We start from the raw sequence: 17,282 nt of genomic DNA, 5'->3' as shown, positions 1-17,282 counted from the left end.
ATACTATACATTTTAGCCATAGTGTTTGTAATAAATAATAATAAATACATAAATAAATCTTAGCTAATTAAGCACTTTCCTTTTAATGTATAGAATAGGAATTAAGACAAATTGCCGTTCCAATATAATGCGCAATAAAATTTTTTATACAGGACGGGACCTCTAATATGTAAATTAAAAAAAAAATTGAATTCTTAAAGTTTTTACTCCACATTTTCAAAATATAACCTTTTCACATTTAGCCGATTACGATCCTTCAACTGTCAGATTTAACTAAAATGTCATGCAATAATTCTCGACATTCTTAAAATCCTATATGACGTCAAAATTAGTGACGCACCGAAAGAAGGGTTTGGGATAAACTGTATAATTGTTATGACAAACCTTTATATCACGGCTACGAAAACACACTTCACAAGTGTTTATGTACACAAATAACAAGTCTCTATAAATAATATTGTCCTTATACCTATACTTAAAAATAAAAACTAAACAATAACTAAACAAATAAACGAACTAATGATACTATAGAATAGAGACAACAACAAACGTGAACTTAAACTCAGACGTGCAGACAACTGTCAAATTTGACTTTGTCGTATGAGTGACGTAAGCATTCTGCCTTCCCCTCGCTTCGCCCACATAGTTACGAGACAACCTACTTAACATCTACTAACCTTGGACATAGATAACCTACTTCTGTACAAAAAAATGTTGTGATAATCAGCGCCACGTTGGAGTGTTCTGGTACTAATCAATATTTTTATCGTGTTGGTGAGCTTGCTAATTGACAAACGCCTTGTGTAGTTGGTAGTATTGTAAACGCGAGAAAATTGAATTGCTATAAAGCGCGGGAAATTTTGAATTTCGTCCTAACGTTCATTTCATATATAGGGTATTCAACCAACTTACGCCTCTAAACGATTATTCATAGTATACCTGATTTATTGTCTTTATATTTACTAATACTAAAGCTAATAATGCTCAAGAATAGATCAACAGAGAGAACTCTAATCCTGTTTATATATTAGAATAAATGTGACAAATTAGTTCTGAAAGTTTTCAGAGACATTAGATTAGACCAATAATTTTCATTTAATCAAACTCAAAACATTTAGTAATTAATACACAATATTAAATTAATATGCTATGAGAGTAGGAATCATAGAAACCGGTTTTAAAATTTGTAAGCAAAAGCAAAAACTAGATAGTCTTTAGATAAAGGCATATTGGTAGTTTGATTTATATTTTGTCCATCTGCCATTTCGTTACAGCCGTTTCGGAATCTATCGCTCTTCAGACGAACTATGCAGACAGACAAAATACGGAAACCAAATCACCAACATTTAAATGATTCTCGCGAATCAAACGTGCCTGTAGGCCGACAACGCCATGTAAAAGAAGATAGTCGAAGTGCAAAATACACGACGACAAGAGATCGATTTAGATTTGCTTTACAGACTCTGAAACTACTGAAACTAATCAGTTTACTAGAGTGGCTCATACAGAAATTAAAATTTCACAAAGAGCATATAAAACAAAAATCGTCTCTTATACTGCAAAACCCACTCTAAAACTGTTTAGTTTCAGAATCTGTAAAGCAAATCTAAATTGATCTCTTGTCGTCGTGTATTTTGCACTTCGCTTATCTTCTCAAAGAATATCTCTAAGAGGTATTCTTCGGTGAAAAAAAAGAGTACCTAACCAAATTTTAATGTAGGTATTAAAATATTGAAAGGCATGTACAATTGTCCATGCCGTTAATCTATCTGTAGTTGGTTTTGATCTGTGAAACAACAGACTAAAGGCAAATTGTTTGAAATGCGCTTTGATATAAATATTCAAAAATAAAAACGATTTTGTTCCACTTATACATAAGGACTCAGGTATGAAATAAAACACGCAATGTTTTTTTATTAAGTAATATTTTTTCTTTTTACCCTATCACTGTAATATTTCATTGCATTACGATATATTGGGTCTACATTGGATTCGCCCTTTCCACTCAAAACTTCATTTATCCCTTCAGCCCAATTAAAGGCAAGAAATGAAATAAATTTATCAATGAGTGCATTTAGTAATGTTTGCAAGTGTTCACAACTCTCAAACTTAAATTGCACTTGATTTTTAATGAAAACTTGTATCATGGAAATTAAATTTTTTTTATAACAAAATGTAGGTAAAATTTCCTTTATAATTGTCTGAATTTGACTAAGGCCCGTTATAAACTTTTCAGAGCAGTACATTAATTTATCAGAAGACCCTTCATACTCTTTTATACTTGTTATATCATGCCATATAGGCAGTTTTTCCTTTGCAATAAAATTATAACGGCAAATGGTACAATCTGACAAAGTATTCTTAAACTTTTTTATCAAAAAACCACACACATGTCCTAATGCAGCCTTATCCAAGTAAATTACTATTTAACTGGGAATAAGCCACAATTAAAGGTTAAAATACGTTTATTGACGTTTCAATTTCCACTTCGGAAATCGTTCTCAAAATACAAACATTAGTAAATTAAACAAATTTTGTTTTTGTTACTTAGTGAAAAATTCTTCTAATAATTTAATTTTATCTGACTCATCTATATTGACAATTCAGACATACATTATACATTTTAAAGTAGACGACTTTAAAATGATATTGCCAATATTGTTGAGTTGCGTTCCTGGGACGACTTTACTTATAAGATAGTTCATTCGATTACATGAAATCAACTTTAACTTGAGAATATCCGTCAGAAAAGATCATAACATGTAATTCGTCTTTAAAAATACAAATACATGCCATGATGACAGTAAAATTCTCCTGTTAGTGATTCCATAGTAAATTATGAGGGAAAAACCAGGAAAAAAACCTCATAATACTATCCCGACATGGTAAGTATTTGATCTTGCATTTATTTTACCTTCAATAAATACCAAATTCCGATTTTATATGTTTGTTATTTAAAAAATATAAATGATGTATTCTCCATATGTTACTGACTTACCAATACTGGTATTTTCTTTTTAATAACTTCCTCTTTCAATATTTGTAGTACCATGAATTCTCCTTGTAGTGAACTATCAAAAATTTTTATTAAATATTTTAAAACCAATTGCAAATAAAAATGACACATTTATAAAAAATACACAACATTTTTTAAATAAATTATCAAATATTGAATTTAATTCAAATAATACTTTAGTAAGTTTTGACATAAATAGTTTATTTACGAATGTGCCATTAGATAAGACTTTAAATATAGTCAAGACAAAATTAGAGAGTGATGATACATTGGCAACTAGAACAAGACTAAATATATCAGCTATAATGGAGTTAATAACAGTATGTACTGATAATACATATTTTCAACTAAATAATGAATTCTATAAACAAAGTTTTGGACTAGCAATGGGCTCTAGTTTATCTCCATTATTAGCCGATATATTTATGGAAGATTTTGAAACAAATATTATTTCTAAACAAAATTTAAAACCCTCAGTATGGTGGAGATATGTAGATGATGTATTCTCAATATGGCCTCATGGATCAGAGTTGTTGGACACATTCCTAAATGATATAAACGATAAAGAAGAACCCATATTGAAAGAGGAAGTTATTAAAAAGAAAATACCAGTATTGGTAAGTCAGTAACATATGGAGAATACATCATTTATATTTTTTAAATAACAAACATATAAAATCGGAATTTGGTATTTATTGAAGGTAAAATAAATGCAAGATCAAATACTTACCATGTCGGGATAGTATTATGAGGTTTTTTTCCTGGTTTTTCCCTCATAATTTACTATGGAATCACTAACAGGAGAATTTTACTGTCATCATGGCATGTATTTGTCTTTTTAAAGACGAATTACATGTTATGATCTTTTCTGACGGATATTCTCAAGTTAAAGTTGATTTCATGTAATCGAAAGAACTATCTTATAAGTAAAGTCGTCCCAGGAACGCAACTCAACAATATTGGCAATATCATTTTAAAGTCGTCTACTTTAAAATGTATAATGTATGTCTGAATTGTCAATATAGATGAGTCAGATAAAATTAAATTATTAGAAGAATTTTTCACTAAGTAACAAAAACAAAATTTGTTTAATTTACTAATGTTTGTATTTTGAGAACGATTTCCGAAGTGGAAATTGAAACGTCAATAAACGTATTTTAACCTTTAATTGTGGCTTATTCCCAGTTAAATAGTAATTAATTTAAAATGCCACAAGAAAATAGCTTCAGAACTTATCCAAGTAATTAGATTCATGGTAGGTGAAAACCAAAAACTCAAATTCGGTAATATTGAGGTTTTCTTCATTACATTCCTCTTCCACACCCTGTGTTACTAAATGTCTCACACCATTGATCAAAGACTCCGCTGTTGATCCATCCCTTTCACAATTGGAAGACAATGAATGCCGGTTAACCATATGGTTGACCAACAATGTTTTAAAATGGTTTTTAAAATTTTGCACGGTAGGGTTAACATTCCTCCCTCCGTGCTGTCGAACTTGCCCAAAGAAATTTTCCAGGGGGTCCTGATTAACATCTCTTGGTCTATAAAAGGAAATTTCGTGCTTTACTCTCAGATAGTGGCTTAGATGTTCCAGTCCATTAATTGTCACCTCCCAGTTATGTAGGGAAGGTACCCTAACAAGTTGGTTTTTTTTATTTAAAAAATGCATCTTACTGAGATGCTGCTTGGCCGTATTCCAAAAATTGATATGCCCACTTCCTTCTTTGACAGCACATTTCAGTTTTTTCCCTGCACTTGGATACAATGTGTGTCCATTACCACTATCAAAAAGGGAATCAAAAAACTGTAGTACAGAAACAGTTCCGAGAGAATTTCTCTGTAGCACTAATTTGCCATCATTTGAAGATACACCTAAAAAATGATGTTTGTTTTATTTCCCATGTCACAATAAAAAGTAATGGTTTTCAATATGCAACAAAATTTATTTTGTAAAATAATTACATTAGCCAGGGTCTGCAAAATAGGAAGTTATGTTGGAAAATAACATTACCTTATAAATATCTACCACATTTTATAAGGTAATGTTATTTTTCCATAAAACTTCCTCGTGCGGACCTTTCTATTAGTTATAGAGTATATTTTCAATGCGCCATTTCCATCCCATTAAACAAATCCTATGGAACTATGTCTGCTTGAAAATGTCAGTTTAATGGTCTGCGTCTAATAAAAAATTTAATTGTGACTGTTTAAAGTTACATTTTCAAGTTAAAGTAGTTCAATTGGATGTGTTGAATCAGATGGGAAAAACCCATTGGCAACTAAACTTTATATTGATCAAAATAAATAAATTGTGTTAAAATTTTACTATTTAAGTGAAAGTATGTAACAATATGTGAAGTACTGAAAATTAAGTATTTTTAAATACTTTTAAAAGCAGCACAATCAGTAATAAATGTGAAGTTAGTACTTAGTTGTTCTTGTATACTGTGTAAAACTTACCTTTTCGTAAAAAGAGATTCATAATTGATGCCATCGTATGGCTGAAAACTTGAGCGGCATGAGAAACTTTCATCTTTTTCATGTATTTGGCATAAACGTGCCCCTTATGAATTTTGTTCAGTGCTCTAAATCTTCCGATATCATTATCTATTTCATAGGTCATTACAATGTCAGCCCAATCGCCTATTACAAGATTGTTATTTTTTTTCCAAAACAATTTTTTGGTCATAAGATTGTTCCTAATGCCTTTTAGTAAATGTGGAGGATCATATATGTGCACTATTGGGTGACCATTTATTTCATACAATTTTATTTTTTTTAATGTATTCTCTTGGGAGGCATTATATTTTACTAAATAATTTATGGCTCCTACATTTGTAGATCCTTGATCAGACACAGTGGCAACTACTGTAAGACCAGCTTTTTCACACTCTACTATAATTCCCTTGATTTGCCTAACTAAATCAATTGTAGTAGTGGTTCCTTGTGAGAATGTGTAGGCAACTGGCTGTTTCCATTTTTTTGTAATACCTATAACAAATGATGCAACTATAATAATAATAATAATAAAAGATTTATTCATCCTTTAAGATCTGACATATAAGACACCCATAATCCCTATTAACCCATAAAAAATGTATTTGTAGTATTTAATAGATATAACTTAAAATATATTGAATTTGTATGCAAAGTTACAATTCTTGATATCATAACATATGAATATGTCTGACTGTATATAACAATCAAAATTTGAACAGTTTATAATAATAATAAACTCTCTTTATTTTACAAACATATACCCACCTTTTATCATAAAAACTTGGGCATGATCAGCAAATTTGTTATTTCTTTCATCACCACAATCTACAAATCCATCAAATTCTCTATTTTTGGCATTTAGGTCCAAGTGTGGTTGTAAAGCCATTTCATCGAACATTAAAATACATACTTTATCTCGTTTACTCAATTTGGCTACATTCTGTTTTAAGTTTCTAAAAATAGTTTCATTAATTCCTGCATCAATTGGAATACGATTGAGCATATGATTCAAAGTGTTTTTGGATGGAGTTGCAAATAATTTCCCAAATAACTTGTAGCTCTTGGGACTTTGTCTCTGCAAAATCAATCCAAGAACTTTCTCTTCCAAATTGTACCGTCGCCCTTTTGGTTTAAATTTTGAGGCTTTTATTTGCAACTTTAAAAAATTTGCTACATGGGGATCCATGTAGCAAATTTTGTCTTGGTTTAGTCTTTGGTCATGTTATTAATAGTCTCTTCCATAGTGAAACCTTTTTTACTTTGATTTCTTCTTTTATACATAGAAAAACTGTTACTAATTTTTTTCGCTCTATTGTATAAGGCTGCTTCCCTAACTGTGAGATTTTTTGTTTTGTTTACTCCCAACTCTTTGAGCAAAGTAAATGAAACTGAAACAAAATGTTTTTATTACTAATATAAATAAGTACAACATAGGTTTCTTGTTTCGATAATTTTTTAGATAATTTAGAAAAAACTGACCACTACGGATTTGAACCTGGTAATCCTTAGGTTCAAATCCCACCTGTGGTCGGTTTTTTCTGAATTATATTTGTCCAAAAAGCCACGCAAATATTCTCTAAAATATGAATAAGTCTTTACAGATTATTGTAAATTTTGTACTTTGTTTCACACTTACAGCATCACCAGAAATCATTTTAAAATTTTAAAGACAAAATGCCTAACCCAAATAGACTTATTACAAATATACTTCAATGTCAACTACCAAAAAATAAAAATTGTACCTCTTCTTCAATATGCTCACCATACACACTTGTGCAGCAAATTTTTGTTTTTTTCTTCAATGTTTAATATAAACCAAAAGATAAAATTAAAAAACTTTTAGTAGGTACTTAATTTTATTCTGTGTTATACTTTTAGTAGGTACTTAATATTATTCTGTGTTATGACATACTTTTGCAGGATATATATCATTATTCCATTCCATAATAGTTTATTAATAAAACACATTTAAGTATATTGATGAAAATGTGTTGTAATTTAACTAAATAAAGACCATAGATTTCAATAAACAATATTTAGAAAATAAAACCTCTCACAATCACACATTTCTAGTTACCAGTGTTACCAAGATGGTCACTACCAATTAGTTTCTGTAACTATTAACATCTAAATATTACTTACATTTTTTTTCCTTGTGATCCCTTGTAAGCAAGTGCTTGGTGTTTCGTAAGTCACTGCAGATGATGTTGACGGTAAATGAATCTCTGCACTTTGGCAAACTGTAGTTGGAATCGAATATGTATGGTCTTTGGCTGATGTTGAAGGAAAGTTAACATCTTTACTTTGACCAGAAGTAGTAAGTATTTCAACAGGTGATGATGATATTATAGGACAACATTTTGTGGGTATTGCAAACACTGTAAGTGTTCTATTAGGTCCTCTGTGATGGTCTGCAAAATGTACATCACAGATTCTTTCCGATCTATAAATCAATTGTTTGTCTTTCGTCATCAAAGTCGAGTTACCAGTGGTCTCTAACCACATTTTAAAACGATCAGGAAATTTGTTAGGCAACGGAAACCTGTGCCGTGGTGAATTCCTATCTTCGCATCCCATTATGGCACATTTTTTGTTCCATGGCCCCATGTTTTCCTAAAACATTTAAAGCTATAACTTAATGTGGGATACAATTACTCAAGTAAATATTTTTAAACGAGTTTTTATATTTCGGAACTGGAACTATCAAGTTTTACCTATGATTGTTGCAAAGTTTTGGACTAGGACACAAAACTGTATTAGAACAAAACAACCCAGATGGCTCAGCAGTTTTAAGTCAGGGTAGGACACTTAAATATATCCAAGAACCCAAACCGAACTAGGGTAATTTAATATTTGATTATATATTATTAGAATCATATTACATACCTGGATATTAAACAGCTGTAGTAAATGAAATTTCCTAATGTAACAATAACTTCTAACTTAACTTAAAAAAAAACAAATATCCTTATACCACGCCTTAACTAAACAATTAATATTCTAATCCCAAATATGATATTTCAATATTCTAATTATAAATACGATATTCCTTGATCTAACACCACTTTTAACTAAAACAAATAATATCTTTCTACCCACGTCTATACCAAAGAATATAGACGCTTATAGAAGAATTGTTCAGTTATTTTTGAAAGGTAGCAAAAAGTGGGACATAGATAAAGAAAAGTGGGACGAGTGGAACGCACGTGTTGCACGTGGTACCACCAGAGAACAACCCAACACAGAGAAGCGACAGTCCTTTGAAGTTACGTGGCCAAGCCGCCAATGACAGCTAACAACCAGAAAATTAATAGTCAGTGGGCATATCACACAATATAAATTCTTCGAGCGTAGGCGCAAAATTTCGGGCCAATGTTTTTTAAAATTTTTTTGGAATCCTGAGAAAACTAACAAATATTTTTGTAAAATTTAAACACAGAATGAAAGATTACATTATTACCGAGGGCCGAAAGTCCCTTAGAATAAACAAAAAGTTTTTTTGAATGAGATATTTGAAATTAAAAATCACACTAAATTTTCTCTTTTTTTTCACCCCTGTAACTTATTAAAATAAACATTATAAAAGTTTTCGGGGACTTTTGGCCCTCAGTAATAATGTGGTCTTTCATTCTGCGTTTAAATTTTTCAAAAATACTTATTAGTTTTTTCAGGATTCGAAAAAAAAATACATTTAAAAAACATTTGCCCCAAATTTTGCGCCTACGCTCTTAAATCAAATATTCCCGTGTATAAAACCCTCTATATATTTTTATTTCTTAAAAATACTATATTCGTATTGTTGTCTTCGAGCGCGCCGACATTTGGCCACCATCTGTTGATTTTTTGACCTGAGCCTTCGGAGACTTGCGTCTTTCAATAAAAGAAATAGCACTGTCACCAAATTTAATGTTTTCAGTTTGAACTAGGTATCCCTTGGCAGACCAAAGTTTATTTTTTTATAGCTCGGACAGACACGTCGGCGTCGGCTTACTGTTCGAAAGTCAAACCAATACTATTATGTAATTAGTAATAACTAATAATAATTACAAAGCAATAGTAATTACCTGTTATTATTCTTAGGAAATCTAAATAAACTTATTCCTTTTCCTGTCACAGATGAACATCCGCGAATCGCACAAATATATCCAGCCATTTTAAATATAAATTAAACTTTTAACTATAAACTATAACTATAAACTTATATATTTAACTATAAACTATAACTATAACCTTTTAACTATAAATAAATTATATAAATGGTCAAATGCACTTGTTGTGTCGAGTATTTACCATAGACGCCTACGGACTATCGAAAACAACCAGAATTAAAGAATAAGCACGTGTTTTTGACAGTAATACAACCAGAATCGGGCATGCGTATACAAAAATGGTACACGCTTTTGGACCGCTATGTCGCTTCTATGTGTCTCTGTTATTCTAGGGTACCACTAAGGAGCGGTCATGTCAACTGTGGCTCTACCATTGCTTCTAAAATATGAAAGAGTGGGGCAATAAATGCAACTTTAGATATTTTTATATGTAGATGCCGCGTAGTCGTAGAATAGGATTAAATTTTTGCGTTTTATAAAATTTTTTAAAGAAAATAATATTATTTTAACTTTTAATAAATTAATCTTTTTAGAAAAATTATTATGATTCAAATTTTTAATTGAAATATGTACAAATCTTAAGTATAAATCAGTTTAAGGCTATATTGTAATAATTTCACGAATATTTCATTCATTGTGAAAATTATTTAATGTTGTTATTTTAAAACAAGATTAAATAGTACCCATACAGCGTAAAATCTTTCACATATAGGTACTATTCATTAAAAGGTACAGTTAAAGTTTATTTTCTTATTTCAAAAATAAATCAGGAATGCTTTTTGTTGTTATTAAAAAATTATGGATGAAATGGAAGTTTGGAAGTTTTGGCGAAATGGAAAATTTCATAACTTAGTAAAAAGTTTCATTGAATACTTTATTTTAAATTGAAATTTTTAAAAATGTTTCGTTAATTTCTGGGCAGAAAACAGTATAATAAAAAACGGGTGTGGCAGTCCAGTGGGACTGCCGGTGGAAGTTACACTTCTATAGACACATTCGCCCTTACAAATTTATTTGGAAGTCAATCTGCACAATCATTACATATGCAATTCTATAGGTAAGGCATAGCAGAAAGAGAAACAGAATTAATAACAACTTACTAACAATGAAGGATTGAATCAATATTTTGATGAAAATGTATATTTTTCATATATGTATGAAAGGAGTTGAATGCAAAATTTTTTTACACATACTCTGCAGTAAAATTCATTGTTTATTTTGTTATTAATATAATAATACAATACAAATTAAACTGCAATATTCATAAGTATTTAAAAATGACAATAATATACATAAAAAAATACACTACAATACAGTGCAATATAATTCCATATATAATAATACAATACAAATTAAAATGCAATACCCATAAGTATTTAAAAATGACAATAATGTAATAATATTAATAAAAAAGTCCTCCTCGATTGGGAATCGAACCCCGGTCTCCCGCGTGACAGGCGGGGATACTACTACTAATCTACCGAGGACATGACACAAATGTATTTCAAAATTGACAGTTCTGGATCATACATAGTGATTTATTGAGATTATTATTTTGAAATACAAAAGAATAATATAATTATGAACATTTAATAAATAATACAAAACATCACATAAATAATAATATTAATAAATATTTTATTATATGTATAATATTATGTGTATATATATCTTTACATAATATATATATATATATATATATATATATATATATATATATATATATATATATATATATATATATATAATATTAAATTATATATACAAAAGGAACATTTTTATATTCGAGAGAGGAAGAGACAGAAAATAGATCTTCTGTCTCTCTCTTACTCATTATCTTACATATGTAATGATTTCACAGATTCACTCCCATACAAATTTCCAACGTGAAGCGCGCGTATAGAAGTATAACTTCAAAAGTTATGTGACGGTTTTTCGTTGTGTTGGAACAAACCAATTTTTAATTCAAAGTTATACAATTAAAAAAATAAATACTTTGAATATTGTAAATATCATACATTTTTAAGTTTTAAAGTTAAAAATTTAATATATTGAAAATAAAGATTTTATTGTGAAAAAACAAAAAAAAGACAGTTTGCAAATCAATGGCATCGAAATTTGTTTAGGCGTAGATGCAAAGTTACCCGTTCGTACTCCTTTCCCACTTCCCCCTAACTACATATTTCATTATGAAATTTTCATGATAGTTTTAAGCCGACGGCCACGGCACCACGCTGTGAGTTTATGCAGCCACCCTCTTTTAAAGTATAAACCGTAACCAAATCGCCCATTTGAACTGCTCTTCTATAAGCGTCTATATTCTTTGCCTATACTAAACAATCATTAGTCATCAACATCAATTAATATTCGACATTCGAGTCGACAGACGACAGTTATTTTAGCACAAAACATTAATAATGTTTTGTGATCTACAGAATCTATCGAAAATAGCGCTTGGTGGTGTGTTCTGTAAGTAATTCAATGATTACATTTTACGGATTGAAGTTGAACCCCCCTGAATAGTGATCAGGTTGATGGTTGACAGTATCTTGTCTTTTGTCAATAATTAACTTTTGTGATTGGTTAAAATTTTCATCGAAAACCCGGCAACACTGTTCATAGTTTCTCTCATTCCTTTTCCTTTCTACTCCCCGTATTCAAGAATACAGCTTTTTAAAATCGAGAGAAATTATGATGGAGTAGAAAAGCGAGTTAGCTTAGTGGGGAGTAAAATTTTCTCTCGATTCAAGAATAAGGCCCCTTGTGTACTCTGGTGACGTAACTCAAGCATCCCCACCCTAGTCGGAAGAGGCAACCGTAGTAAGTTTAGGAACCGTGGTCACACCCACCTTAAGTCCTTAAGTTACAAGCCATGAAGTAGAAATTTGGCAACATCTAAAGGTAGTCCCGGGCCCTGATTCTATTTCATTTCGATGTCGAAATTTAAAAGCGACTACGCCATGACAGTCGCAATCGCTAGCGATTCTCATTCATTTCGATTGTAGTTAAAACTGGGGATATTTACTTTATCATTTTGACACTGCTGAAAATTTGGGTTGGCCCTGTTGTTTATTGGCTGCACTACGCTTGTTTTTTGTTTTGTTGAATGTTTGTTTTGTTTACGTTACGTGAACGTCTTTTTTTTCTTGTTTGAGTTGTTAAACCATAAATATTGGCCATTCTCAATTATATTTTGAATTGAAAGAAAAGATGGCAAGAAAAAAAAAGGCGATGTGGGAGATCCTTAAGTTATAACCACTAAGATTTGACTTAGTGGTTATATTCTAATATATTTTTAAATTTACTGCAGCTTAGTAATACTAACCCTAAACATTTTGGGTATCCTAGAGGCATAAACACCTTCTTCCAAATATGGTTCTAATACCCTTATTAAATAATTTGCAGCTTGTTTATTAATCCGGAATTGCTGCCTAAATTGAGCATCACTTAGTGAAAAAGAATTTTGAGTATCCCGTAACATTCTTCTTATCCTCCGTTATGAACGTCGGATATCTAACCTCTCTAATTCCTCCAAAACTAGCAAATGTCCGTAAAACACAGCCATATTGATACTTTTTGCCTCAGTTTTCCTTGCAAGGATCAAAACACCGCCTACTTAAACTGAACCTAAGTTCACTTCTCCCAGTCCAGTCAGTCATGTAAGATTAATTTCGACTCGAAATGAAATTTCAACCACTTTCTTGAAGTTGAAATTAATTTCGATAAGTCAAAAACTAGTGACGTCGTTTGGTTAGTTCAGCTGAAATCCACAAGGTTCGCAAAGTCTCATTTCGACGTCGCCATATTAATTTCGACATGTTTTGAGTCGAAATCTCAATTAGAATCAGGACCCTGTTTGAATCATCGAGCAAAAAGACAAAAGAGGGAATCTAATCGTTATGAAAAGGCGACCAAAAAAGTGGCCTCTGATGGCGCACATATCCGGAAATGCGAATGCGCCAAATTTAAATTTTCCGACACTTATTAACAGTAGCTATAAAATAGTTTTCAGAATGTGTCTTAGACGAGAAAATTTTAATTAAATATTAACGATAACAGTCTAAAATGTGAAACAATTGTTAAAAAACTTCAATATAAATAAGATTTCATGTGACAGTTGGGACAAATAATAACATAACCCAACTAAATTTGATTTCTTAAACAAGGAAATACTCTCTTTCCTTGTTTAATTTGGCCTCTCAAGATGGCACTTCCTGTCTAACAATATTTTTGCCCCCACTACCTTTACATTCCCTCTTTTGTCTTTTTGCTCGATGGTTTGAATGTAAACAGTTGTTTACAAATGAATCCATAACTATTTGTATATTCTATTTTTTAAATTAATATTAAGTGCTTTTATGTGTCTAGTCAGTTACTTAAGTTAGTCGTTTATTCGACTAATTATTGATATTGTACTACAGGTTGAAATAAACTCAAATGTAAGTATAAACGTTGTTAGGTTAGGTGTGGAATTTCATTATTCTCAGTATTTATTAGGTAATTTTTAATTCTTTTGTTATATTAACTCTTTGGGCAATGAAATCACAGTTTTTGCGACAACTGTGGGTTTATTCTCCAGTTAATATCGTAATAGTTGAAATGCCACAAAAGCTTAAATATATTGTTCTTTTCAGTTACAGATGTCAAGACATTGTTGTGTACCTCGATGCAAAACTAATTACACAAGCTTCTGAAGTTGGAAGGGCCTGTAAGCTCATGTTCTTTCCGAATAGATAAACAATTATGTAATAAGTGATTAAAAGCTATCAAAGAAGACAATTATACCCCAACAAAATCTTCTGTTCTGTGTGCTAAGCATTTTCATTCTGAAGATATAGTACTTCATCATACATGGAAAGACAAAGAGTGTTGTGTCTGAAAAACTAAAATTGGAATTAAATGCTATTCATAGGATTTTCTCCAATCTTCCAGCATATATGTCTATTCCTAAACCTATAGACAGAAGTGATCCATGTGAAAGACAACATCACTTTGATAAAGAGAACCACAAATTGGAACAACTGGAAAAAGACTTTCTCAAACAAGATTTAATAGACTCGTTTGATAACTTTATTAACAAATGCAGCATGAAGATTACTTTAAATGAGTGGAATTAAAAAGTGACGAATGACAGTGTATATTTTTATTTTTTAAACATTCAAGAATGTAGTGACTCATATGACATTGGTCTAAAGATATTAAGTAGTGTTAAAATTTCTAAAAATTTAAAAGTTACTGTACATATAGTGTACTGTATGTATAGGTGAAAATTTGTTCAAATGGTCAAGTATTAACTTTATCCCTTTAGCGCCTCTGGTGGGTCATTTCGGTACTAATTAAAATTTAATGGGAAATTCAAAATATTTTATTATTTTCCAATGGAATAATCTCACATATTGTGAGTGATGTGACAATACCTATCTGCTTTTTCACAAGTTTTGTAGGGAGGCGAAAAACTTTATTTAGAGTCACCTCCTGTTTTCATATGATATTTTTTTGACTTGTTTTGTAGTAAAGTCATAGAATTTACTACAAAACAAGTCAAAACTTACATATAAAAACAGGAGGTGACCCTAAAAAAAGTTTTGTGTCTCTCCTACAAAACTCATGAAAAAGCAAATAGAGATATTGCCAAATCACTGACTATATAATATTATTAAAATAAAATATCATAACTTACTAAGCTTGTAAGTAATACTCATAAATTATTTGCAACAAGACAAACTGGAAATGTGAGTATATTAATAATATTCTCAAGTTGCAAAATATATAAGTTTTTATTATTTCTTCTGTCAAATGTGGTTATAAGGAAAAGGGCATATAAAAAAATTATACAATTTTTTTTTTCTAAATATATGTGTATTAATTTGCTGTTTCTGATAAAATAGATATAAAATATATTTATTACATTGGTATAATATACTTTGATCATTTAATAATAAAATTCTATAACTGAATAACATATCATGAATTTACATAGCTCATGATTTTTATTTATTTAACATCCCATTTATTTACAACTTTTAAAGCAAATTAGTGAGATGAGGTTGCAAGAAGCAGAAATACAGCTAGAAGAAATGGAAGATGAAAGAGAGAAAGATAATATCCTAACAGAGGAAAAAGTCATCAAAGCAATACAAAAACTGAAAGAAAACAAAGCTCCTGGATTAGATGGCATACCATCTTAACTTTTAAAACATGGCACAAAAAATCTGACCTATAGTATACATAGACTAGTAAAACTGATATGGAGGCAGGTGAAACTACCTGAATACTGGAACATAGGTATAATTGTACCTATACACAAGAAAGGGAACTAAACAGTTTGTGATAACTAGAGATGCATTACCCTGCTAAATGTGACCTACATTCTTTACAATCGACTGTCGCGATATTGTGAAAGCATAATAGGAAAATATTAGTGTGGGTTTCAGGAAAATATCCATCAAATATTCCTTTTAAGACAAGCTTTAGAAAAAACATATGATTATGGAATTGATACTTATCATTTGTATGTACATTTTAGATGTGCCTAGGAAAATGTAGACAGAAACGCACTATACAAAGCCATGGTAGAATTTAATATCCCAATACACTTAGTGAGGTTGGTGAAAGCAACCCTCTCAACAGTTGAGTGTAAGGTTAGAGTGCAGAACGGAATATCAAGAACTTTCCAGACATAAATAGGTCTTTGACAGAGAGATAGCCTATCATGCCATGTATTCAAGATTGTTCTTAGTGAAAGCTATTAGAGAATCTGGAATAACAACAAGAGTGACGATTATTAATGGGAGTGTACAAATACTAGCATATGCAGACGACCTTGATATCATAACAAGAAGAAGGGTGGACCTGGTTCAATCGTTCACAGCATTGGAAGCAGCAGCAGAAAGAAAGAGACTACATGTTAACACTAATAGATATATGATATACATGAAGAGTATATGAAGGTCACAAATAATAATCAAGTAGAAAAACCTGAAGATCTAATGGTTGGAAAATATACTTTCGAAGGAGTAAGGGAGTTCATATATCTAGGCTCACAAATAAACCACTGTTATTTTATCATAGAAAAATTAATCTTGTGAGACTTGAAATACTAATTAATATTTTGTTGGGAAATAAGCCACAATAAAGTTAAAAATAAGTTTATTGACGTTTCAATTTCCACTTCGGAAATTGTTCTCAAAATACAAATTTTGTTTTTGTTACTTAGTGAAAAAAATTCTTCTAATAATTTAATTTTATCTGACTCAATCATATTGACAATTCAGACCCATATTATACATTTTAGAGTAGAAGACTTTTAAAATGATATTGCCAATATTGGTAAGTTGCGTTCCTGGGACGACTTTAATATAAGATAGTTCATTCGATTAAATGAAATCAACTTTAAATATTTTTTTTGCGCCAATTGATTTATACTGCCTGCATATGTTCTTTTTGCTGTCTTTCCTTTTAATATTTTGTTAATATTTGCACATCAAGTAAAAATATGAAAAGAACATAAAAATTCAGCAAACAATTGCAACATATTGGGATTCGTACAATTAAAGACATAACAAAATTCCAATTGAGTTGTTAATTGATATACTAAATTAAATTTAATATCTTTAATTGTACAAATCTGAGGTATTATTACCATTAAAATCTGT

This window comes from Diabrotica undecimpunctata, unplaced genomic scaffold, assembly GCF_040954645.1.
Source record: "Diabrotica undecimpunctata isolate CICGRU unplaced genomic scaffold, icDiaUnde3 ctg00000964.1, whole genome shotgun sequence".
In the NCBI taxonomy this organism is placed as follows: domain Eukaryota; kingdom Metazoa; phylum Arthropoda; class Insecta; order Coleoptera; family Chrysomelidae; genus Diabrotica; species Diabrotica undecimpunctata.
This window is presented reverse-complemented; position numbering follows the sequence as displayed.